At 38.4% G+C, this 26,163-nt stretch overlaps 1 long non-coding RNA gene across 2 annotated transcripts in view; it reads left to right on the top strand.

Annotated features, from left to right (window-relative positions):
- LOC137106594 (uncharacterized) overlaps positions 1-26,163 on the top strand; it is a 224,861-nt gene that overhangs the window by 103,593 nt on the left and 95,105 nt on the right. For both annotated transcript variants that reach the window (XR_010911978.1, XR_010911979.1), the window contains exon 5: positions 22,663-22,738. This is a non-coding gene — a long non-coding RNA (uncharacterized lncRNA). The remainder of the gene's footprint in view (positions 1-22,662; positions 22,739-26,163) is intronic.

The following is a 26,163-nucleotide window of genomic DNA, read 5'->3' as shown; positions in this document are numbered from 1 at the left end:
AACAAATTGGATTTAAAAAAAATGTTTTTACGTTTGTTGCATTACTGATTTAAGCTCTGATGTCAGAGCTGGCAGTATTGTCTAGAGGAAAGAGTCAGACCAGCTTGGCAAAAAAAAACCCACGCACATTAAAGAAGACATCAAAGTGTGTGTTGATGAGGGTGCAGCAGCACAGGGGCACCAACATTAGGCAAAAATAATTCTAATTATTCAGGGATAAAAGGGTAAGAAGGAAGATTGCAAATCAGCACTTAGATTTGTAGAGTATGCTGTACTTGGGCTTTCCACACAACTTTCAATAAACATATTTCATAACAACCGCAGTTGGCACCTTATTCTGGTCGGTTAATGAGGACGATGTCTTTTACTGTTGATTTGGTCCTCGGAGAAGAAATGAATTCTGACTGTAATAATGATTACCAAGGTTTCACCCTGATGACTTTGCCTTGTTTTTCTATTAAACTTTTGTGTGGAAATTTATGGCCGGCCATAGCAAAACAGTGAGCTGTGGACAAAGCCTATCACGGGAGAGCGGATGGAGCCGATAATAGACTTCATTAGAAAAATAAATCCTTCTTACAGCCACAACACACACGTATCTCCTATTACATATTTACTGAAATAAAATAAAATACATTTGCTAGCTTTTTTTACCTCTTTTGTTATGCGACATGATTCATTTGCCCCTTTTCTTACTTTACTGTTTTCTTTCAGTCACAAAGTTAAATCCTTCATAACATGATATTATAGCATGAGCGTGTTTGCTTGTGCACGACTGCAGGCTCTTGTTCAGATGAAAAGCACACACAGCCCAATTGGGGGATAACTTTGTGTGTTCATGTCTGTGGGCTTGTGTGGTCTGTTGTCTACTGGTGAGTGTTTAGAGAACAGATTTCCTTGACGTTGACGGCACCAAAGCAATACAGATTTGGCAATTAACCTTGATGTCACTGTAATTACCAAGTCACTTTAGTAAAATGAATTAATTTCCCAAAAGGACTCAGAAACGAAATTACCTCCTCTCTTCCTGAAGAGAGCCAATATGGCGTCTGATAATTAGGGGAGAAAAAGTGAGCTCCTGCCATATTCCTGGCTCTCATTGTGTGTATTCTGTGTAATCTGCCACGGGGGGAAAGCCACTGATCCGCCTGCCGCTCCCATAACTTCCTCTGGGTTCACGCTGTTCACGTCGCTCATTTCATTTTTCAGCTCTCCACGTGTTGAGCAGCATTTTCTTCTTCTTCCCAGCTCTTTATCTTCCGTCCTTGTCAGCCTGTTTTCAGACAGCCATTGTTGCCCTGTAGGTGCCAAGGTTTTTGTCATGTGTATCTGGTATTTGAATTATGTGACACAATAAGTGGTAACCACTCCCGCTATTGATCTTGTAGGATAACTTGTGCACATCAGGGAGAAAGAGTGCTCTCTTTCTTCACTTTGCTTCCTGTGGCCCTAATCTCCAATCCCCCACTAGGGTTGTCTTTCAGCTCTTTTATGCTGCTTAAATTAGCATGTATTTTATTAATAAAAGTTTTTAAGTCGGTGAGACTTCTCAGGTGGTGCCAAATAAGAAATATTCTCATTTATCATACTGCAGATAAACACAAGGTCAATTGAGGAAATTATATAAAACAAAATAATTGAAAGTACTGAGCTTGGGGTCCTTCATGTGAATCTAATCATGAATGGTGATGTATTAGTCATCATCAGTTTTTAAATAGATTTTGTTTAATATCAGATAATTACGAGATTATAAGTTAATATGATAACATAATAATGAGAAACAAAATTTCCTAATGTGGAATGTCATTGGAGGGAGGGGCTTTGTGGGGGATGTACTCCTGCCATCGCAACAGAAATGAACATTTTATAATAAATAAATAAATAAATAATGTTTAACAGAAGTAAAGGCTGTGATGTCAATGGTCAGCTGTAGACCAGTGTCGAGGAGCATCTGTTGCCCCAGTTTTTGCACTAGTCGTACCCCCGTCAGCTGCTTTTCAGCTGGTTCAGCATGTTGAGAAGACAAAGAGAAGTACCGAGATCAAGAAAACGACAAAGTCAAAACACACACACACACAGGCTTTTCTAATTTTTCATCTTATTCAAACAACAAAGTGATGACACAGAATGAAGAAACCGATGGCTTAAGCAGCATTGTTCAGGAGAGGCCTGCTCTGTACAACATTGCATCGTTTACTGTTTGTACTTCTTCTGTTTTCCCTTTCTGGATGATGAACACTACCACCTCCTGATCTTAGGGAGAGGTCTTTCCTCTTGTGGAAGCTCAGAACAGAAATGCTAGATTTCCATTGGCTGTAGCCTTTGCGGTGTGTTTAAGTGCCTACCTCTTTTTGAGCAGACGACGGCGATGCACCAGTTGCTGCTAGTCGTTTGATGTCTCCTCGGTGTGTCTAACACTTTTTTATCAGCTAGCAGCACTGCAAGGCCAGACCCAGCAGTACATTGAGCTGAAAGCTGATTAATGTTAACACGATGCTAATTGATATTTAGCTTGTTTGCATACTAACATTTGCTAGGCAGTAAACAAAGAGTAAACCTGAGTTTGAAAGTCATCATGAACATAGCTACACTAAGGAAGAGTAATGGCTTCAAAGAGTACAGGAAACCTAAACTATATTTTTTTTCTATTATTATATCATGATTATTATTATTATCATGTACAGCTGTGTATCACTCTGTGACAGGCCACGTTTTGTTCTATTTAGCATGTTCTAAATAGTGTAACTTGAAAGTTACTAGAAGCTAGATGTCAACAGTCATATTCACAACTCTCCGCACTTTCAGCTCTCAAGGGCAGGATCTGTTGTCATATTTAACATGAGCAGATGCAAGTTTGTGCATTTTGTGGACATCTGGTCACTGAACAGACAGATATTACACTTGGCAGCTGACCATGATAATCATGAAGATAGTTTTGAAACTGTAACATTTTAGGGTTTACATTGAATTTCCCTTTGTTTTTATGTTTGTGCTGTGTGCCAGAGCACAAACAAGTTGCTGCAGTAAAAATCCATAAACTGTTATTTCAATTCAGCTTAATTAACAACCGCTACTGAACTGTCTCATAATGTTTATGCAGAACAAATCATTCACACTTGAATTAGTTGATTGGCATGTGTGCTTCATCGTGCTTCACAATCAGTGGCTGATCACTGTTGTTAGACTACCAGCTGACTATCATATACACTCACTGGCCACTTTATTAGGTACACCTATACAATCTGATGCAATGCAGTGGAGCAGCTCTGTCATTAATCCTACATTTACAAGGTTATAATTTCTCAGTATTATAATTGAAACTGTCAGGTGAATTCTAGTATGTGTTTATTATCATAGTGGGTGTTGGACTTGTACTGGAGTGCATTATATTAAGAGATGGTTCTAAAGTGTTGTTCACCCCCCCATTCATTTTAAATGGAGTGCGTACATACATGTGTATATCATGTCCAATCAAACCCAACTCACTGCAACCTTAAGCTTGTGCTCTAACTTTTTGGCAGGAAGTTTCAAATTGACCTAACAATTGCCATTGACTTTTTTTTTAACAATATCTCAGCAGACTCCTGCACTAATCTTTGACCCATATCTCTCTGGCAAAGCTGAACTACCACATGTCTTATTGCAAGTACATGTTGTCACCTTTATTGAAACCAGGAATATCATTTATTCCTGTTCTATTGTGCTGTCTGTGGTACTAGAATGATGTTCCTATACAACTATTCTTGTTGTCCTTCTTGGGGCAGGTCAGTTTTCTTCTGTACTCTGGGTTTTGACAAAGGTTTGAGAGCATTAGCATTATGTCTTATTAGCTTCTCACATAGTGTGTAACATCTGCTTGTTTTCAGTACAATGAGTAAATCTGGGTGGCAGGCCAGCGGTAAAACAAAAGGCTTGACTTTTCCTAACATATATTACACATAATGTGACAGTGGACAGGACACCACCAGCGGTAAAGGTTGAGTCAATTAGGAGTGAATGCAAACCTTCAGCCTGCATTTGAATAAAAAAAAGGGAGAAAGCATGTTAGGCGAGTCTTGACCAAAGTCATGAGCAGCCCTTTCCCCTAGCTCCACATCATTAGCTAGCAGTGTTTCAACTTTGGTTCTGAGCCACACTTGGATATGCTGCCTTACCCTGGTGGCATGGATGGACTAATTGCTCTTGAAATTGTCCAAAGTAGACCAAGTGTGTACGTGATTGTGTGCGTGCGTGTGTGTGTGTGTATGCTTGTGTGTGTCATATTTTCTCATGACTGTGGCCAAGCTGGTCCTGACATGCCCAGTCATTGCTAAAAGGCTTCTTGTTTCTGAGAGTTCAAATCATAGTGAGAGGTCAAAACAGAGACAGATGCGAGAACAGGCTTCTTGACAAGAACCCCCATCACAAGCCTCTGATGTCAGCTCTGCCTTCCCTGCGTGACTTGGGTCACATCACACTGTGGGAATGTGTTCATGTACCTGAAGGTGTGTGTCTTCCTGTGTGCAGTGTCACTCAGAGGCCACACAGACTTTAGAGTACATCAGGGCTTGTTGTGAACTGGACAGAGAAAGGGAGAGACAATGAAAGTGCAAGACGTGACATGAGGGTGTAATTGCATGCTTCATCATGTGTCTGTGATCATGTGAGAGCATGAAATTTGTCAGGGTGGTCTTATGCACCCATTTGAAATAAAAACCTGAGATTCCTGGGTCAAACCTACCAATACTTACTTAAAGATAGTTTGCCTTGTGTAAATTATGTCACGACGACGTGTGAGATGGGATCAAAAACAATTTGTGTTTAAATCAGCATGATATCCATTATTAATGGAACTGTAATAATAGATGTCTTTTTTTTTTCTTGATTGTGTTTCCCCCATTTGAGAACAAAGGCAGAATCAGTTACACAAAACGTTATCTTCACCAAGCCTTGGTACCTCGAGTGCATTCACCCGGTCATTGCAATCATTAGAAGGCTTCAGTTCTCTCTTGTAAAAAAGATATATACTGCTCTTTACACCAATTATCTTCAGTTGGTATTTTAAAACAAAGTCAGTTTCAAATATAGCTGAACATTTGACATATTTATTCCCACAGTGGTACAATTACACAGTCTAAAGATGCAAAGAAACCCTGCAGCTGTCACTAGAATGAATGAAAATGTGCACTCCACTGTGAAATACTGCACTTAATTTTCTTAGATTTATGAAAGAAGGCTTTGCTGTTTAAAAAAGTAAGAAGCACAATCTCATTTAATGCAAGAAATATGAGTAAATAATTTAGTTTTTTTTTTTAGTTGGTATAAAAAATAATAAGGTATGTGGTAATAGAAATGTGTTAAAAGAAATTGAATGAATAAGATCATGTGATGTTACATTGTATCAGCTCAGCCCCGTCTATCCACACACAGATGTAGATTTTCATATGACATTTCAAATGGCATTGCTCAATGGCAAAAAAAGTTTTCTGTATACAAATTCCTGTAAACCCCTATTAACCTGAACTTCCACTCAAATTTATGGTGCCATTTAATTACAATAAAGACTGTGATTCTAATTGTATTTGTAAAAAAAAATGATCAAATAGAAAATTATTTTGTCAAACTGTCACAGTTTGGCTCAAAAGGAAAATTGGATAACAGATAAATACTGGTACTAACTCCAAAACAAAGCTTCCCATCTAATAAATGATTTTTAAATTTCCTGTTTCTCTCTCTCTGTGTGTGTGTGTGTGTGTGTGTGTGTGTGTGTGTTCGTGTTCCTGAGGGAGACAGATGGGACAGAACTCCACCACCCCACACTACTTTCTCTCTGCATGACTTCTCACCACAGTCTGTGGGTTGTTTTAGTGCCAGAGTACAACACACACAAAAACACACACAGCTCATGTGACAACGACTACTGTTTCATTAATCATCTGTATGTGTAAATTAGGCATGAAAAAAAAAGTATTTGGAGCATAAAACCTTGGACATACTGTCCTTTCCTTCTGTGGTAATAAATTGGATGATGGAGTGAAGTTAACGAGCTGCTGTCTGTTAACTTCACTGAAGTTTAAAGACAGTAGTGCACATACACAAGTTAGATTTTCATTTAATCAATTTCATTCTTTGGATGACTTGAAAGCCTTCAATTCATTGTAATCCAAATACATTCCAACAGCTCTGAACTACAGGGTCTTCTCTCTTTCTAAATTGGAAATCAGTCTACAATGACATAGTGAATGCAGCACCGTTAAGAACCTGATTAAGCACCACGTGGAAGCCTGTTACAGTGCTCTAGAATATAAATGAATGCTATGAAAAGCACTGCATTGTTTCAATGAACGACAGCAGTGAACTTCTAATGTAAACATTTTGTCTAAGACCAGAAACCCTATGCTGCACAGAGTAAGAAGCACATTACAGAGCAACAGCAGCAGCTTTGGTGTTGTGTTGTGTGTATCTACACTCCTGTTTTCGAACTGGTTAGCTCCCAATACGCAATCATCACAATCATACACAATCAAAACACAGGAAATTTACATAAGGCAGTAAAATGGGATTGGGCAGTGGTTGCATGCGTTTACCATTAGGAGCTAACACACAGGCTATGTGGATGGCTGGATTGATTTACCTGATTGATTTGCCCATTCAGTTGCCTGTTATTAGTTCTTATACAGTAAACTCATTATTATGGCTCAGTAGGTGACCTTCTACATCCTAGTCGGTTCAGTAGCTTATTATACCACATAGGCACATCCTCTGAGTAGGAACTTATCACGCATTATAGTGCATGATAGGCAGCTACTAAGTTTAGGACACATGCCAGACAATCCTGTATTTGATAACAGTGCAAAGTAGTAACAATTCTGAGTAGCTTGGACTAGGGGCACCGGCAAGATTATATTTGATAGTACGCACATATAACAACTTAAGAAGAAAGTGAGCGAACAGAAGAGAGATTGATTTGGGGGTTTTAGCACGTAAGAGATGCAACAACTCTAAAATTTATAATATCCATTACAGAAACCAACCAATCCTTAAAAAACAAAAACAGCCACGTGTATAATAGGCTACACGTTATATAATATAATATAATCTGCTAAACACTGCATTGGCAATTGCCTGAAATGTTGATTGACAGCCAGACGTAAGTGACGTAAAATTTTAGCAAGATCATAAAAAAAAAAAAATGTACGCACAGTGTGTACAGGATTACTGCTACCGGTGCCACTGGCTTGGACCATACTAACTGATTACTGTAACTCGAGTTTCCACTCAAAAGAATTATTAGGTTTAAGTTTTTGCCACAAGATTCACTCCTCATTTTCCCTCTTGCAGATTTCACTTTGTCCACACTTTTTCATTCTGTCATAATCACACTTGTTTCTCTACTTTTTTCCCATATGTTGCCTCCACATTTAATGCCCACAATTATTTATCTGTGTTGGCAGTATTAAAAGACTTTTTGAATGCTGTGTCTTGCCCCAAAGATTAACAATTCACCAAGCGGCTTATTAGAGCAATTCATCAAATCAGCGGGCAGTGCTGATTAAATCAACCTAGTAATAAATGGAATGATTTAAAGCCTTCTGATGCCCAGAGTCTTCACAGCCCACCTGCCTGATTAGCAGGCAATTTATCCCATAGCTTTCCACAGAGTCTTGTGCATTAACAGGGGGGAAAATGTGAATGTCATTGTTTTGGTATGATGGCAGGCATTGCATGTTCTTGAAGAAGCATCTTTAAGCAGCACTTTGGCCTAATGTGTCCCTTGGCGTAGTCAGTTGTATTAATATGTGCCTTTGTTCTAGGTATAAATGGATACAAATGGATAACATGATAACTTGTACAAAATCACAATGGAAGTAACATTTTACTTTTTGTTTTAATATTTTTGGCGGCTTTATTTGTACGTCAAAATTGTGACACAGTCAACCAACCAACCAGCCAACGCAAAACATAATACCCACATAAACCAACTGATAAGTCACATTCAAGCGTTAATGATTCGGTGCCCTGAACTAGCCAAGGAGAAACTGTGATTGTTAGCTCATAGCTGGGGAGCATGACCTAAAGAAAGACCATGGATATTTACATAAACTTACATGCATCTCGATAATTATGAAATTATTTAATTCAAGGCTTAGCTAACTTTTTATACTGGCAGAGAAGATGTGGGAATTTAGAAACAGAAAATGAGCATATGGCTGTGCTCTCACCAGCAGGTAAAACCATAAACTTCTGCTTTGCTTATATGCAAAAGTCAAGTGCACTGACCTACACATTAGCTTCAACATCTGTTTTTTTTATGAGTTTATTTTGTGTCTTTGTTAAAGGTCACATAATACGCACCTTCTGTATTTGTCAAAGGTCTAACACTTTTACACTGCTGCTCTGGTTTTGACTTACTGTAGTTCACTTTGTTTACCTCTTTTTAAAGCTCTTAACTGACTAAATTAATGTCCGCCTACAGTATGTGAATGTAGATGAGCCAGCCTATAGGGGACGACTTATGCTAATGTACGCCCATGTCAGTTTCTGTGTTTGTACTTGTGTGCACAGCCATGTGCTTGTGAACATGGCTGTGTTTGATATTCACTCCGAGCGTGCTTGCTCCTTCCTGTATTTCTGTGATTATGTGTCTGTATGCAGGGAGGTAAAAGTGGAGATTGTTGGCTAAAGCAACTCTCGGCAAGCATCAGATGGCTCATGATGAATAGTCAATTAACTATATACTTGTTCCAGGAATGACCAGTGAACAAGGGAGGAGAGGATGGCTCTTGGAAAAAAAGAGGTATCCATTATCTAGCAGCTAATTATCTAGCCACTGCCATTTCCATCCTCGAGATAGCTATGTGATTAAAGGGTTTGGTCAATCAAATAGATAACAGGGATTAGAGCTGGGAGGATGGAGGAAAGGCAGAGGGAAAGCAAAAAAAAAAAATGAGGCAGAGAAGAGGCTGCCGGAGGCCCAGTTTTATCTCATGCAGCTTTTTTAACATCAAACTTTAAAAATGCACCCTTGGAATCATGCCGCTGTTGAGTTCTTCATTTCATCATAAAAATGCCACCCCCCACCCAACAGTACTTTACAAATGCCTTTAATAAGTTTAAAAACTGACCTGCCAAATTTCTAATCAGTCTTTTTTTCTGACATGCAAAGTGCGAAACATTAAAGCACATGTTCTGACTGCTTATTACTAGACAATAATGGCTGAATCAATGCACCATCTACTGTCTACAAGAACTTCTTGTTTTCAACTTGGTTAAAATTGAAATCCTAAAATATCCCATTTTATGTTTTTTAATATAAACTGCATAAGAACAGAACAGAAACCAATAAATGAAGCCGTGAAGTACATGATCAATTTTGCTTTGTATAAACGTAGGATTTACTGTACTACAGTCAATATCTCCATAAACTCCATAATCTTTATTTGCGAAAACAAAGTTTTCTGCAGTAATTTTTGCTATTATAAATATGAATCTTTGCATAAGTTATAATTTTTTTCAAATTTCTAATGACATCTTCTTTTTTCTTTTCTCTCTCTCTGTACTATTACTCTCTGTACTATTTGAAGCCAAAATAATCAATTCTGAGATTTTTAAACATACAAACAATCAGTGCTAAAGATGCATTTTAGCTGGTGCTTACAAACACCCTACTCAAATAATTTGTTGTTGTTAGATGTACACATAAGCAAAAGGCAGCAAAATGCACCATCAGTAGAAAGTGTATTAATGGACTCCAGCAGGTTCTTTGGTATTTTATTTTTAGACACACACAGTGCAAGTGTGAGATGGATCATCTCTGATCACTTGGCAGCTCAGAGGGGATGATTTAATCTCTCTTCTGTGGGGTTCCATGATTGGGTAATCCCAGGGGGGGCTTTGTTCAGTAGGGACATGCAAGGTCAGGTTGAAATTCAAATTGTGACAAGCAAACCAAGACAGCAGTTTCACACCACAAACGTGGTCCCTCCACAAAAGCATACACAAAACCTTCTCTGTACGTACATGGGACCACCCCAGCAGACAGCATGACATTTTAATGACAGACAATAAAATAGTCTTTGCTGGATGGACTATAGTGGTGTGTGGGGAGAGAAATGTGAGAGGAATGTGACTAATCAACAGGGGGGTAACACCTCTTATTCACAGACACATGCCTTTCTTCACTAATGGAGACATTTGGCTTCACTGTGGACCTAGAGGGACAGGTATTTTTTTATTTAATTGGGGTCTGGTGTGCCAGTGCATTGGGAGCTTTGGGTTGTGATGCAGAAGGCGGCGGGTTTGAATCCCACACCACCAGCTGTGGCCCGCCCACCCACCAAGGGCCACCTTGTGTCCGGTCCCGAGCCTGCATTAAATGTGTTGCGGCAGGAAGGGCATCCGTCGTAAAAACTCATGCCAAAATGTGATAATGTGATTGATCTAAGCCGAAAGCTGTCGATCTTTGACCATTATATCACGGCCAAAAAAAGGAATTGTGACGACAGCTGTTGGGCAAAGTCGCACATTAACAATAATAAACAGCGGCTGAAAAATGTTTAATATTTATACCCAGTTATCACACAGCAAATAACATGTTTGTGGGTTATGAGAGAAGCGAACCAATAAAGGTCTAAACACTGTCAAGTACCCTTATCCTTAAAATTATCAACCACTGCTTTTAATGAGGCAGTTTGTATTTTAATTTGATTTATTTTTGTTTTGACTTATTGCTGTTTGTAGGCGGCTAATTTCAGTGGTGGGCAACAAACTTTTATGTAGGTGAAAAGGGTACATTTAGAGTGTGTAGATTAACATGTAGATGTCATTGTCCTGGTGGGTACCTTTTTATTTTGAGGACTGTCAAACAAAAATTGGATAAAAATGTTAAAATTAGTAAGTTTGATGTTGTAGCCCAGTAAGAATGACATCCACCTTATGCACCTCATGATGTACGTTTCCTGAGAAGTTATGTCACTACACAAACAGTCAGGAACAGTAGGTGGATGAATGTGTAGCATGTCAGGTTGTCATCCTGTACAGGGGTTTGTATCCCTGATCCTCAAGGCCACATGCCCTAGTTGTCTCCTGTTTATCCCTGCCCTTTCCATACCTTGCTCAAGTATAGTCAATCAGAAGCTGGAAGATACAGTACTACTTCCATTTTTCCTTCCCCATTCCACCCTCACTTAAGATGGCATAATACAGGTTCTCATTGAATACATCTGGCCAAGGCAATCAATCAAGCAGTGCGAAGGGCTGGTATTGTTGGAAAACAAGCAAGGCGAGCATGGGTTAGATCACTGTCTGTCCAGGTAAGCGTAGCCAAATTCAATAATTGATCACAACATAACTTTTGTTTACAACCTTATAACAAAAAACCACTTGGTCTAACACCAAGTTGCTTCCATCTATTACTCGAGCAAAAAGTCAAACTTGGCTTCAATAAACCTTTATCATAAATCGAGCAAAAACATGAGGTAAGAATCTAAGAACACTTAACTGTTGCAAAGTTAAAAGAAAAGGAAAATGATTAGACAGAGAGAAGATGATGACGTGAGTTAAGGCCCAGCCTGAACTGAAGTTCAGATGACTTTCCTGATACTATAAAGAAAATGGGAGTGTATCTTCTTTTGCACCATTAGGAGAAAACGGTTAGTTTTCTTTGCCTAGAAGAAACTTATTGTGATAATGTGATTTATTCTTCATAGATAAAGTGTATAACTTCTCAAAACTTGGTCATCAGTCTCTTCCAAACATATCACAGTAAAATGAAACCACAATTAATCTTTGCCAAAAAGAGAGATGTGTCTAAAAACCAAATGATTCCAACTTTATGGGCAACAGTGTATTGAAAGATCATATAATTTTTTCTGGATGCTAAATAATAATAAGGATAATATGGTTATTATTGATTACCCCTGAACTCTTGGCGGTTTGAATCCTGCATCAGAGATTAACATTTACATATTATTAAGTAAACAACACATTAGGTCATGTGTTAAAATTTGAAATAAGAATTCATACAAGTTTAAAGAAACTTATGACATTAGACCATACAGATTGGACTTGTACCAAATTAAAGTCAATTTCTTCCTGTTGTACTGGCTTATGGTTTTATGACCATCTCTGTTTTACAACAAGGTAGGGGTGTATCATCCATGTCAGGATCTCCTGGGATCAACCTGAGTTGGATCTTGTAGTGGAGTGTTGATAATTTACAAGTCAGGGTTTCTGTGTCAGTGTCTTAGGAGAACAGCGTCTTTGTTAATGCAGAAAAAAAGTTGATTTAAGCTTTCCAAGAAATAGAAAAATAGAAAAAAGCGGCTCGCCTCCCTTTCATCTGGGAGATAGGTTAAAGGTCAGTTTGTTACCTTGTGCACACGTGTGTCCAGAGACACGTTTTTAATACTTTTATGACAACAACGGAGGTCAGCAGCACAGAGGAGTTTGGTAATTGCAGACTGACAAACATTATATGAGTTCAGGCAATTCATTGTTGGTTTTAGTGTCTGTATGAGGATTGTTGTGAATACAAAAAAAAAAATTGTCCAGTTGGGGGCAGTGGAAAAAAGCTGTAAATGCAATAAACAGTAAATGGATCATCACTTAAAGAAGTTGATTTAACAGCGTTTTTAGCAAAGAGTTGTTTATTTATAAAAAACTGTAGCAGAATTTATTTGGATTTATTCCTGGTCACTGAATGTAAGTGCAATATTTACTAATCTGAAACTGGCATCCACTATTTTGTGAGGTAAATATTTGGCTCTTTAGATGCTAAATGCTCCATTTTGTTCACTAACTTGACATTTACTGTATGTCAGTCTTTTGCTGCTGGATGGATTTTTACTTCTACACTACAGTTAAGGGCAGTGAAACCGAGCGCTGAACAGAGAGCTGAAAGATGCTAGGATGCTCTATAAAATATGGATATAGATATACATATATAAAATATATATATATAATAACTGGTTGAGGTTGAATATTATAACTGTATAAATGGGGTCATTATTAGAAGTCCACATTACAATTTGAAATCAGTGTACAACATTTAACTATAGGAGCTTTATTTTTTTTTATTGTGGAAATGGTTAAATGTAAAATTGTTAGCACTAGACATAACAAAACAAAACAAAAATCCTCACTGAACATAATGTGGGTATCAAAGAATCATCCAATCTGCTTCCAATGCCAAGACTGTTCCTGGCGTTAGTAGATTTTCCTATGAGTCTAGTAAACCATGTAGTACAGAATATGGAGACTGCTAAATAAATGTGTGTGTTTGTGTGTATTTGTGTTACAGTTTTACATTGCACTGGTGTTTCTTTTAATACTCACTTCCTGTATATGCAGAGTTACACACTGCTCCCGCATATGTGTGCTCTCATCAAGCGCTGACAAACTAATGCAGGGTGATCAGTGTGAGCTGGTCACTGGGATGTGAAGGACAACAGTTGACCATCCAGCTGCTGCTTCTATTTTGTCATTACAGAAAAAAAGGAGCAGAGATGAGGAGAACAAGCAGCAGAATATCTTTGTATGATTCCTCAGGCAGCCAATTTAAAAGCATTACCAACAAGTCAATCTTATGAACAATAATAAAATAAAGGATCTGCTGCCTGTTCAGGAGAGTAAGTCGTTTATGGGTTTAATGGTTGCTCCCTGTGCCACAGCTGCAGTCATTCAGTGTGTCAAACTGCTCAGATTTATTTTTACATAGAAATAAAGGGAGTGTCCCTTTTGCTCTTCATGTGGGGACTTGGTGCCCTGATCTCTGCAAGTCCATTTGTAGTAGACTGTGTCGGCGTTTTTCTGTATCAGCGTCACCAAGACAAAATTTAGGTTAATGTTAAGGTGATCCTTATTTTAGCTGTTGAACGTGGCAGACTGCCATCTTCTCAGATGTGTTTATTAAGCCATAGCCATGTGATATGTATAATAATCCCATTTACAAGCCTGACATGATTGTAAATCAGACAGGTTTTTTTAATACTTGGCGGATTTTCTGTGATTATTATGTTTAAGCCGAATGTGAAAACGCAAAGTAAATACGTGAAGAAAGAGATGGAGGAAAAGAGAAAAGACAAAACAAATGGTTGGCTAAAGTGGGAATGAATTTACAGACAGCCTGTACATCCTTAGTGGACACTCACTAATTAAGACAAATGAACAGCATAGAGGTGTGTAGGAAAGTCAACAGTGGATCTATCTCGTCCATCTTTTGCCTCTTTTTTTTTTGGTTTAAATTTACTTCCTGTTTTACTCATGCAGAGCTTTTTAAGTGTGAATAACAATATGTAGCACAGCACATTCCATCTCCCCATTCTCATACACTTAGAATCTATAAATCATGTAAGGCAAAGCTCATTGGTAAATGAGGTTATACAGTAGAAGTCATTGTTAAATTCTTGCTTCTTTCATTTATTCTGTATGTCACAAACTAATACTACAGGGAATTCTTTCTCGACTATTATATAGTGCAAACAAATTTAGTGCAAATCTTAGTGTCTCTTAGCCAAGTAGTTACCAAGACATTCCTTGTAATTTCTGACAGTGTGATTTTCTCTAAACACCAAGTCTTGCAGATGGAGCCAAAATGCTGCAGAATTTTAAAATGAGAAATCCACCTACTGCAAGAGCAGGGAAAGAGAGGAACTGACATAAAAAAGAATTGAGCTTTATTAATCATAAATTTTTACTTGAAGTCTTTTAGAGAGGTGGTTCTAAATGAGAGAAAGATGGTGCGAGTAGCTCTGCAAACTTAATAAAACTGAATGTATAATTTGATTTAAAAAGATTTATGCACAGGTTGAGTCAGCTTTAGAATCTGAACTCTGTGACATTACTGAAACCCTGTTAGGAAAAAAAGCAGAGACGTTCAAAGACAAAAAAGGAAAGAAAAGTTTAAAAAAAATATCTGGTACAGCATTTAATTCCTGAAACAGCTCAAGCTAATGATATATGAATCAAATTTATATTCAACATAATGGAGACATGTTGGAAATGGCTAAAAGTGATGGTGGAAAGGGATGAACACAAAGGAGAAATAGTGAGCTTAATGTAATGGTGAGATAACATTTTACTCCTATTTTATTACACTGTATCTTTATAAAATGTGAAGCATTTTTCTTACATCTTTGCAGCAGCATTATAAATGCTTAGTACATAAAGGGAAATTATATACATTTTCTATCCCAGCACACATTTCAGTGATGTATTTACATAATTACAATAAAATAAAAGAGACCACTTCATTTGCCCGTAGATCATTCTCCGGTAATGCGTTTTTTTTTTTTAACACACCACAAGACCATCCGTAAACATAGATCAGTTTAAGCAGTCTCCTCGTCTCTTTTTCCTTTCAGCGTGCAGTGTACACTGTGTTCAGTATGTGTAACATGCAGGTAAAGTGCAGTGATGCTCTGGCTTTAAAGCATTGAGCTTTGCTCCTCTATAAAAGTATTTTTTGCAGTGACCTTGTCAACTGCGCACTTCATGTTGGAAAAACGCCCTGTGGCTGCGTTACTGTGATAGGACCTCAATTACCGTGGGAACATAGTGTTTCCCTGGACTCTTTTAGAACCAACCCCATTTATTATATTGTCTTACTATGGGATTTAATGTTAAGTGATGAATTCAGGAGGACCCCGTTAATGTGTAAATATAGTGTGTGTGTGCAAACAAGATATAGTCGTTTTAATTGTTTTTCTGTGACTCGTTTTAGCAGCCTTGTAATACTTCTGAAAAAAAACATGATGAAATATTTCTTTTAAAACAAGTTTTTTAGAAGAGGACTGAGTACCTTATCTGACACTTTGCAGTCTTTCAAGCAAAGACTTTGAGCAGTGTTCAGTTTTTCTTTAGTCACAACATTGTCCTCAGTTCTTTTTAGTTCACTCACACTCTGATTTTATCGGAAATAAAAACGATTGCATGCACTGTTAAATAATCTGTGCTGTTTCAACATTTCCATAGTAACAAGCTCTTTCACAGTAATTTATGCTTGATGTTTGGACATCCACACACGCGCCCGTGGCTGTTGCAGGAGCTATTCCCGGTCTATCGCGTGATTTGATTTTTGATCTGCATTGACAGACAATTATTCTGCACTCTGAGATGAGTGCTGAACTGTTTTGAAGAAGCGTTGTAATTGGTTAATGAGTCGGAAAGGGAAAGCTTCTTGATCTCATTTCTAGTGCTTAATTAACCTTGGAGTTGGAGATTTCCCTGGGTGCTAGGGACAAGGCAGGGTTACCTCACTCTGTCTCTCTGTCTTTGTCTCTGTCTTGCTTTCGTTGCTCTCTCGGATGTATGACTCTCCTCTGCAATGACAAAAGGATCCTTAGCTCGCTGCGCATCCTTTGAGAGGCAACAACCCTTTATTGACTGATTTATGACTCCAAATATCTACATAAAGTGCTTCAACATGCACAAATGTGCAAACGCCCACAAATATCTGTCTTCTGCTCACGTATAGCCCCCTTTGCTTTTTCCATGTAACATTTAAGTCCAGAAGAAAATGATATAAATAGCACCAATGTTCCCTTCCCTCCGCTCTCTCCTCCTCTGACTTTCTCCCTGGGCCAGCCCAGTTCTGTGGCCCCGGGGGTATGAACCCAGTTCTGACAGAATTGATCTCTGTTTCCTCGTCCCCCCTCCCTCTGTCCGTCTGCACCCTTGGGCCTGAAGAGACTAGCCCGACACCCAGCTTCCACAGCCGGTCCCGCACCAGGCCAGTGTGTCTTGTCTCCCGTCCTCTTTCCTGTCCTCTCTTTTATTCTCCTGTCTCTTTTTTCCTCCCTCCCTCCATCTGGCCCTCTTTACTCTCTGTATCCTTTCCTCTCTAGTATTGTCTACCTATTCATCTTTCAGGTCCTGTGCTGTTCTACCAAAAATTGCTCTTTTTGCTTTTTTCCTCTCTGTCTATTTCTCCTTTACCTCTATTTTGTTACATTTGAGGCTCCATCAGGTCATCTGTGTATACTGTTCCTCCTCACCCCTATGCAGTAAAAACATACAGCAATGTTGTTCAGTTCCTTCAGTTTACATTTGCTCATTTAACTTGGGTATGTGTGGATATGTACGACTTTTAATTTCATATTTAATTTATCCAAAGTGTCATTTATTTGCATTAAACTAATGTTAACAAGTACTCCGACTTTTCGGATAATATACATTGTTTTTTTAAATATTACCCACAAGGCCATCCCAGCCCCAAGCTTAAGAGACATTTGCTGTCAAGGGAACAATCATACACTGGATATGACCTTTCCCTTGAAGGCCTGTTAAACCTTTATTGTTATAGAAATCATCCTAAACAACAAAGCCTGATTTTGGAATTATCATGGTTTAGCAAATTTTAAACAGATTTTAAACTTGATGCTAAGGGTTTTAGTCTGGCCACTACAAGTATATGAATGGTAATAAATTCCCAGGAATCCCAGAACTCCTCCAGATGACCTAAACAAAAACTAACTTGATTTGAAAACAAATAAAATAAAATCGAAATTATGTCGTCTGGAGGAGTCTTTCAGCTCAAAGCAGAAATATATTTGGATATAGGTTAATATAGGAAATGCAGTGGAAATAATCAATCAAAAATATAGGAAATAAAGTATATTTAATAGAATTCATACACTTGTACTCAAAAAAAGCTAAATATGGTCAAGTTTCCCTCTTAGAATAAATAATAGCGGGTTAATACACTCTGCAATCCTGTTGGAAAGTCTGATTTTTCTGATTATTTATCACCTTCCTCCCTTGTCATAATTACCATGGCTGAAATAAGGTGTTATGTTTAGTTGCAATAACCTGCTGGCACAGACAACCTATGAACTTGTTTTTTACATTACAGTCTCTGCTGCGCTTAGTGAAAAATTTTATGCACTCAAGCCACATGAACAAGTCTGATTTTGTGTTCTTGCATAGTAGTTGGGGAATTTACATACATTATGGTGTAACATTTACCACATCCATCATTTTTTTTTTTTTTTTATTCCAACACAAATTTAACTTGTTCTTGTTTTTAAATCACCACACGGAGGTTTCTGTGAAAGGTTTTTGTAAAATGAAAAAAAAGGGGCATAAGTGAAAACTGCATGTTTGGTCCAAGCATAAAGTTTAAAAGGACGGGATACAAAGTAACATTACTACAGCAATGACTGCACCTGTTTGTTCACAAGCTGTGTCCAATATGAGAAAACCAGGCCTTAAATCTGCATCACAGTTTTCATATAAGCTGCAGAACAATCAATTTCTCACACAAATGTGTCACAGATGCCTCCTGATTGAATTTGTAATTTTTGACTTTTTAAGTATTTTGTGGTAGTTATTTTACTTACTTATCTGACATCTGGCTAATTGACTAACATTTTCAAATGTTTTCATGTGGATGAAATATAGAGTATGTCTGTGTTTCTAGTATTTTTCCCCAGAAAACACTTCCTTTTACAGCTCCATTTTCTTCCAGGGAAATGCATCACACTAGTCCGGTATCTGATCGTCTTCCCTGATTGTAATTTGGAAAACACTCAGTAAATAAAAACTACATAAAAACAGTATAAAAACTTTGGGGATTTATTCATCTGCCCCTTCTGAACGGTTCATGTTTTACCAAACACATACATCCCCTTGTCCCTTTTCGTAAGGCAGTGAGGTAACATTGGTCCCTCCTGTGTCGCTCTCCTTTTGTCCTTCTTTTCCTTATGCTCATTCTTTTGAGTCCACCTCTTCTGTCAGGTGAGCGAGTGCATTGTCCGCACCTGCGACCAAACTTTCCTCCCTCCTCCTTCGTGCATCTTCCAGATTAATGCCAGGTAATTTGCTCCTCACCGTGCACCTCTCTTCCAGGTGAGAGCCACGTTTACTTTCATTTTTTTCCAGCCACTTGAGTTGCTGTGCTGTAACCCCCCTTTTGTTCTTTTTCGTTTTGCCAAGTAAGCTTTTGTCAAATTCTCCCATGTTCTGTCCTACCCACTTTCATCCTTGCCCCCTTTCCTTAGTCTCTCTTTCTTATCAGAGACAGAGCCATATGGCCGGGTGCGGCCCAGGCCTGCCCAGCTCTCAGCCTCGTTTAAATTCACAGCCTGCGGGTCATTCTGCCTCAGTGGTGGGACAGGAGACACCGCCATGGAGGAAGGGCATCACTTCAGCGATGAGAGGAGAAAGGGAGGGCGCCACTGCAACTGGCAAAGATTCTGCAGTCTAAAAATCTTAATTATATTTAAAACAAATGAATTCTGCATGTAAAAATAACAGAAGGTGGAGTCACATGGCTGAACCAGGTGGTAGTTTGACATTGAAATAATGAAGTGGAGAGTAAATGGGCGTGGATACATTTGTATTCATTTAGATGACCCAGATTCAGGTTCTAATTTAAGAGAAAGTTTACAATGGAGCGTAAACTTTTCACTGCAGCATTTTGTTTAACAATGGTCCAAACGTTATTAGGCTAACCCTAAATGCTAACCTGTATGGAATTGGGTTGTTTTATAATATTGAAAATAAAAGTAATTCCTTAAAATTAGTAATAGTTTAAATATTCATGGTGAATGTAACAAAATAATGTAAATGCAGCAGGGAGCTGCTTAAAAACTACACTCTGTTATTTATGAAGATATTTACCGAATAATAACTGAACCTGTTTGTTTTTTTTATCGACATCTTGATTGGTAATATATTGGGGAAGAGGAAGAAAAAGTCAGCACAAGGAAGAGGGAAATCTAAAAGGACAGTAGTCAAGGAGGAGGAAATTGGCTAAAAACCTGTAGGAATTAGAGAAGAAAAATTTGGAGGGAGTGAAGCTCTGAGCATGTAGGAGAGGAGCGCACAGAGGAGAGGAGGAGCGGAGCGAAACAGCGGGCATTAAAAGAGAAGAGGTGTGAAATTGAAACCAATAAATCCACAACAGATTCCTACAGTTGTGGGAGCCACAGCGACCATAACCGGTGGTCTCACTAGTGTTCTCTTTTTAATTTGAGCTGAGCCTATTGTTGTCGGAGTGGACTTTGCGTTCAGTGACACATGAGCCAGATTGTTTACAGCAATTTTAAAATGACATACACTTTCTGTATATTTCCTTAACAAACAGGATAGAAAATGTCCAAAACATTTGGAATGCTGGTTTCTGCCATGTGGCAGTTACTAAAGACAAGTCGGATTTTGTCTTAAGTCCTACAGCATTAGACATTGTGTATTGTATTGTCTTACAACTTTGAACTTCCTTGTTTGAAGTGTAGCATTAGTTTCTCTGATGTAATGTTCTTAATGTTTGTTTTTTTAAAAGTTTGGTCTTTACAAATTTGTGATTTTGTGAATGCATGCACACATTTGTTTGTGTGTGTGTGTGTGTATATGCGTGCACATGCTACATGAGCTGACTATAGGGTCAATACTTTTTGTAGTAACTTTTTCTTGGAAGCAAGTCATTGGAAGCTGTCTTCTAGTTACCCGTAGTCGTTTTTTCAATGTCTGAATGTACACTGGGCTTAATGTTCATGTAACATATATACTGTAAAGTACTGTGTGTTAGTAGATTTGAAGGTTTTGGTTATGTCGAATTTAACGTAGCTATTAACGTTCATCAATGTTTTATTTAGTATTACATGCTGTAGCACTCACTACAAATAACCCGCCGAAGAAAATGACCAAAATGCATCCGTTAGAATATTTTTTTTTCACGGAGCTGCTGAACGTCTTAATGCAGAGGATTTATTCAGGGGAACATTGCAAGTGGAATATGTATTTTCAGCTGCTTGAGAATGTCATTACTTTGGCGACGTCACTTTTCAATTTAAACACTCTCAGATGATGTATGAATGTAGCGCGGCACCGTGGCACACACTAATTGACTGAGGCATATTGTGTAGATATTTTGTCCACTCATCCACACACGATCTTGAATACCAATCCCCGACTCACATCCTCCCACCGGCTCACTGTATAGTGTCAGCAAAGTACTGCACTCATAAACTTTAGCTTCGCTAAATTTGCTTAATAATATTCCTCGAGTGGTTCTCTTAATAACTACCAACAAACAATACATAGAAAAGCGCCTCTTTAGTAATATGATAATTTATAAAGGGACCGAGTGAGAATGTATGAATATTCTGCAGAATTTTCGCTCGTACTTTGTGCTTAATAGAGGGTGTGTGTTTTGCCTACTCTCCTCAGGACTCTACCAAATGTGCGAACTCCTGGGGATGATGGAGTGAAGGGCGACCTTAGCCTGACAGCTTTTAATAAGTAATGAAAATACCGGAGGGTAAATTTTTAAAGACAGTATTAGAGAGTTTCTAGTCTACGGGCATAAAAACGGAGAGGAACAAAAAGGCAAAACTGACAAATAGAAGAAAGAGTAGTTACCGAGCTTTTATGTATGCATTGAGCTTCGACAAAGCAAGGACGTGGCAAAAGTAAGCGCACCGCTATGTACCCAGCATGCATTGCTGAAGGAGCTGATTGATCAGTGCTGTTTAAGTCGCATCTTGTTTCCTTCATATCAACACCAATCTTTGTCTCCGATGCTTCTCTTTTCTCGCTGTCTCTTTCTCTTGTTCTATTAACACGGGCTCCCTGCTGAGCTTCAAATCTGAATGGAAAAGGAACGCGCACACGCACGCACACACACACACACACACACACACACACACACACGCACACACACACGTCTTCAAGATCAAACATTGATTGGGATAAAATACAAAAGAGCCTTGGTGGGACTGTACCTTCTGTCAACTTTGATACCGTGCTTCATTCATCAGAGGCAGCTCATTAGTAGTGTGTGTGTGAGTGTGTGTGTGGGGGGGGTACTCATGTAAGCATGTGCACATTTACTTCTGTTTAACCACCAAGGCTATACAGTCAGTATGTAGTTGGCTCACATTCAGAAAGTCTTCTCAGATGAGCAGAGATGAGAACAGTAGAAGCTTGTTCTGTTTTGTGGAGCTGATCTTCAATCAGCCCTATGGCAGAAGTTTTTATTTCCATAAAAACTTTTTGCTTTGTACCTTGTCTTGTTTCTTGCTATTGAAAGTAATGAACAAAGACACATTTTACCACGTTTTGACATAATTTTTTAGATCGTACTAATTGCACTCTTCAGAGATAATAATTTAACAATGTTGTAACACAAGACACAAAGTCTATATTCTTTAGACATTGGATCCTTGATTTTTGACTAATCCCAGTGTCTAATTTCTAGTTGGTTAACATGTAGAGATTGTTTCCCAGCACATAGTGAAATTCTCCAAGAACTGAAATTGTTGTATGTTCTTGTACCCATTAACGCATACTTTTTCAATTTACAACGAAAACCTACACTACATTTAATTTGGAGGCTTTGTTTCTTATGAAACACCGTCCTGCTGGAAACCTGAATCACGGCCATGTTCATATTAGGTGAATAATAGCTTTCATTTATGTAGTTTATCTGAACAAGCCTCTAATGAGTAGATCATACTGTACCTACACTGTGTCATCAGAACAGGTTTCAAAGTAAAGGATGAACCTCAAGGACACGTAACATGGTTGATGTGACACATTTGCTAACCAAAAATAGTGCACAGTCTTAAACATTTATTCTTCATAATCTTTAAACTTGTTGACTATTTTCACTATTTATGATTTTCGATGTGGACTCTTGGGTGTTTGTTCCTAACATACTGTCCAATGTGTGTTCTTTCACAGTGAAGCAAACACCTTCCGGCCCTGCGTGCACTTTAAAGCTAAATCATCAAAACAAGATGTGAAGTCAGCATTGTAGGTGAGTACTTTCTCTGTTGATTTTATGTGGCCTTTAAACAAACGTGATTTTGCAGACATTACATTTTTGTCATTGTTACACGGCGATCAGCATCTTTCAGCATGCCAAAGTAGCTGAAAGAGGTAGTACAACATGGTAGTACCATGTATAGTAGCACGCTGTTTTATCCACTCCTGAAGGACATTTTGACTAAAAACTGAAATAGAAATGCAACTGAGGCAAATCACAGTTAATCTGTTATACAGAGACAAACACCTGGGCTATAGCAGTCATGAAGACACACCACTACAAAATACTGGCAACTTAAAGGTGTTTGAAATATCTACAAAAATATAACCAAAGCACAACCACCAGCTCTGTGAAGACTCTGTCTTCCAGATCATAGTTATCCCAAAAGTGTTGTTCAAGGGCAACCAGAGTAGCACAAAGGCTTCATCAGTTCTAACTAACTGGCTTGGTGAGGCAGACATATAAACAGTGGGTAGTTGGTAGGTCGGTAGGATGATTTGGTGGTTACCTGTGGGTTATTTGTCCAACTAGCATTTTTAACTCGGTCAATGTCTTGTATTGTCCACTGCAATGGTTCAGGATTGATAGCAACTGCATTATAAGGATATATCACGGGGTTGTAGAGCACCTCTTTTTCCTAAAGAGGATCGTCCCAGTTTGACATGGATGTCGTCCTTTACAACTCTTTGAAACCAATGGCCTACTTTTTCCAACATGTGGACATTGCTGTCTACAAAGGAGCAACTATTTTGGATGCAGATAGACTGATTTAATCTTTAGTTTTCCCAAATACAAATCTGGGAATTCCGTGCATCGTTGGACGCCATGTGTGTTTTTTACAACTAGTGGATAGAGCTTCATTGAAATTGCTACATGTTTTAACTTGTATGGTGAAATATCGATACATCTACAGGATGAACGACAAAGGTTTTAGCATCATGACCTTGAGACAGGCCAGCTGTAATGGAAAACGGATTAAATTAAAAATATATATGCAAGCTTGGTGTGAGATAATTGTTATAATTTTTATTTAGAATGTTGCCACTTAGTGACTGCTGGGGTTCTTTATACAATAATTCCTCTTTTTATGACAAATCTTTGCTCTTAATATCTTTTGTATCCTGCTAAGCTCACCACCTTTCTGACATCATAATCATAATATCCCAACAGAGAGTATATGAGCTGCAAATAAACATGCATTTGCGAGCGTGTGTTTACTGTTGCACGCGCTTATCGAGAGGTTATGCAGACTTCTTTCACATGCTGCTGTTGCTTGATACTGTGTGCGCTGGGCTGCAATGCTCCAGGGGCATGAGACAGACCCAGAAAAGCATTATCACCTTTCTGCCAAAGCGTAGGAATTCAATGAATTATTTACGTTACACCAGGCAGGCCTCTAGACAGCTCTGGGACCAAACAGCACAGACTTCAGTTAGGGAACCTGGAAGACCAGGGGCCAGCCGAGGAATGGGGAGAAATCAGTGGGGATCCTGAGGTAACGAGCGAAGGGAAATTAAATGACCAAAAAAAAAAAAGAAAAGAAAAGAAATAGGATCAGGGGAATTGGAACACACATTCATTCACAGATTTGTTGAATGTGTGAATGTTCGTGCAAGCAATAACCACAGATATGACCCACACACACACACAAATAAATTCACAAAGGAATACACATTTACAACACTCATCACTGATTCAAACACATATGCTGTAAACACCTGACACACCTTAACAGATATGTAAGAAAACATAAGATCAGGTGGTGGAATCCACATAATGTCTCTCACTTTCTCTCACACACACACTCACACACACACACACACACACAAACCCCAACTATCATCAATCTCAGGCTTCAGGGCTGTGCCCCCCTTGAGTCCACGTCTCTGTTTTTGGTTCTGTCTCCATGCAGGTAGGAGGTCTCCTGATACCCACCACTGGGTTAGTGCACTACACATTAATGCAACATACTTCCCTATTAAGAGCACTACACATGCTGCTGTTCCTTTCCTTTAGCGCCACACAGCACTCCCATAAAACCGAATCCAATCTCTGCATACAGGGGCAGATGGTGAATCAGTGTCCGAGCCAATGCATCTTTATTTTACTTTGTTTAGAAAAAAGACATCAGATGTATTGTTTGTGACTGGGCTGTGTTTTCATCCACATGTGAATTGACTCAGAAGCCAGTCAAAGCATATTCTATTCTCCAGGATGGTACTTGATATCCCTGTGGGGATTTGTCAATGGGTTTCTTGTAAGCTCTCACAGCCAAAACAAACATCAGGAATTCAAACAGGGGGTCGATAGAGGTTGCACCATTTCCTGTCAAAGCAAAATAGAAAAGAAAGCATTTTACAAACAGCCACTCTTCAAAGATAAGGTGACCTATGTTGGTTGCTTGCTGTTGTGAATGAAATCAGGGCATGAAACAGCATGCAAATGTTTATGAGAGATGCACATTAAAGTCCATATCGTGCCAAATTAATTTTAAGTAATTAAACGTAGCGAAAAAAGCTATTTAAAAACTGACTCTGTGCCAAGTTCATCCAGCAGCTAAATGAGCGACATTCCCCATCCACAGATTAATTACACAAGTCTGTCCACAGACAGACAGACTGATATTGAAAACATCATAGTGATAATAGGACTACTGAATAACACCTAAAGCGATATCTCTACTTTTGCTCATTCATTTAATAGCTGTTTTTACAAGCATTTTTTTATTAGGCATATGAACTTTCACTACTTCAAATTCAGTTATTGTGCCCGACTAAACCTGCTCCCGTGGGGAAAAAAACGATGCTATAGCATCAATGTAATAAGGAAAGTTCAAATTTCTATACAAATTTATTCAGTTTAGTTGCACCTCAACTGGCTTTAAAATACAGGGTATATTTCAATGAACCAATAATGTGAATCCACTAAAATATGTACCCTGGATATTTTTAACCTTTTTTTACACGCACATGACATTGTGCATGATAAGTACTTTGCTGAAAAGACATATTCAGACTTGAAACGGCACAGTGCACCTGGCCCTTTAAAGTAGCACATTATACAATGGGATATGTTTTATCTTAAAATATTAAGGGATTTTTTTTTTTTACACGGAACCTTTTTTGAAAAAAAGGGGGAAGAAACCAAAGTAAGTCTTAGTTTTATTAATGAGTGAATTTTATATTTTCTCATTTCAATTTCTAATTTCTCATAAGGGGAGATTTTCTTATAAATCTGCTTCTCAGCAATGAGAAAACGTTAAAATGAGAGCCGGGGTGCGTTCTACAGTTTTGGTGTGACTTAGAAAATGGTTAAATTAATAGCTGTGGCGAAAGTGAATTTTCACTACAGCCTTTGCAGAAACGTCATGGAAGAGGTAAACACTCAAGCAGCGCAGGTGTTGGCCAACCTGAACA

This window comes from Channa argus, chromosome 21, assembly GCF_033026475.1.
Source record: "Channa argus isolate prfri chromosome 21, Channa argus male v1.0, whole genome shotgun sequence".
NCBI lineage: Eukaryota > Metazoa > Chordata > Actinopteri > Anabantiformes > Channidae > Channa > Channa argus.
This window is presented reverse-complemented; position numbering and strand designations above follow the sequence as displayed.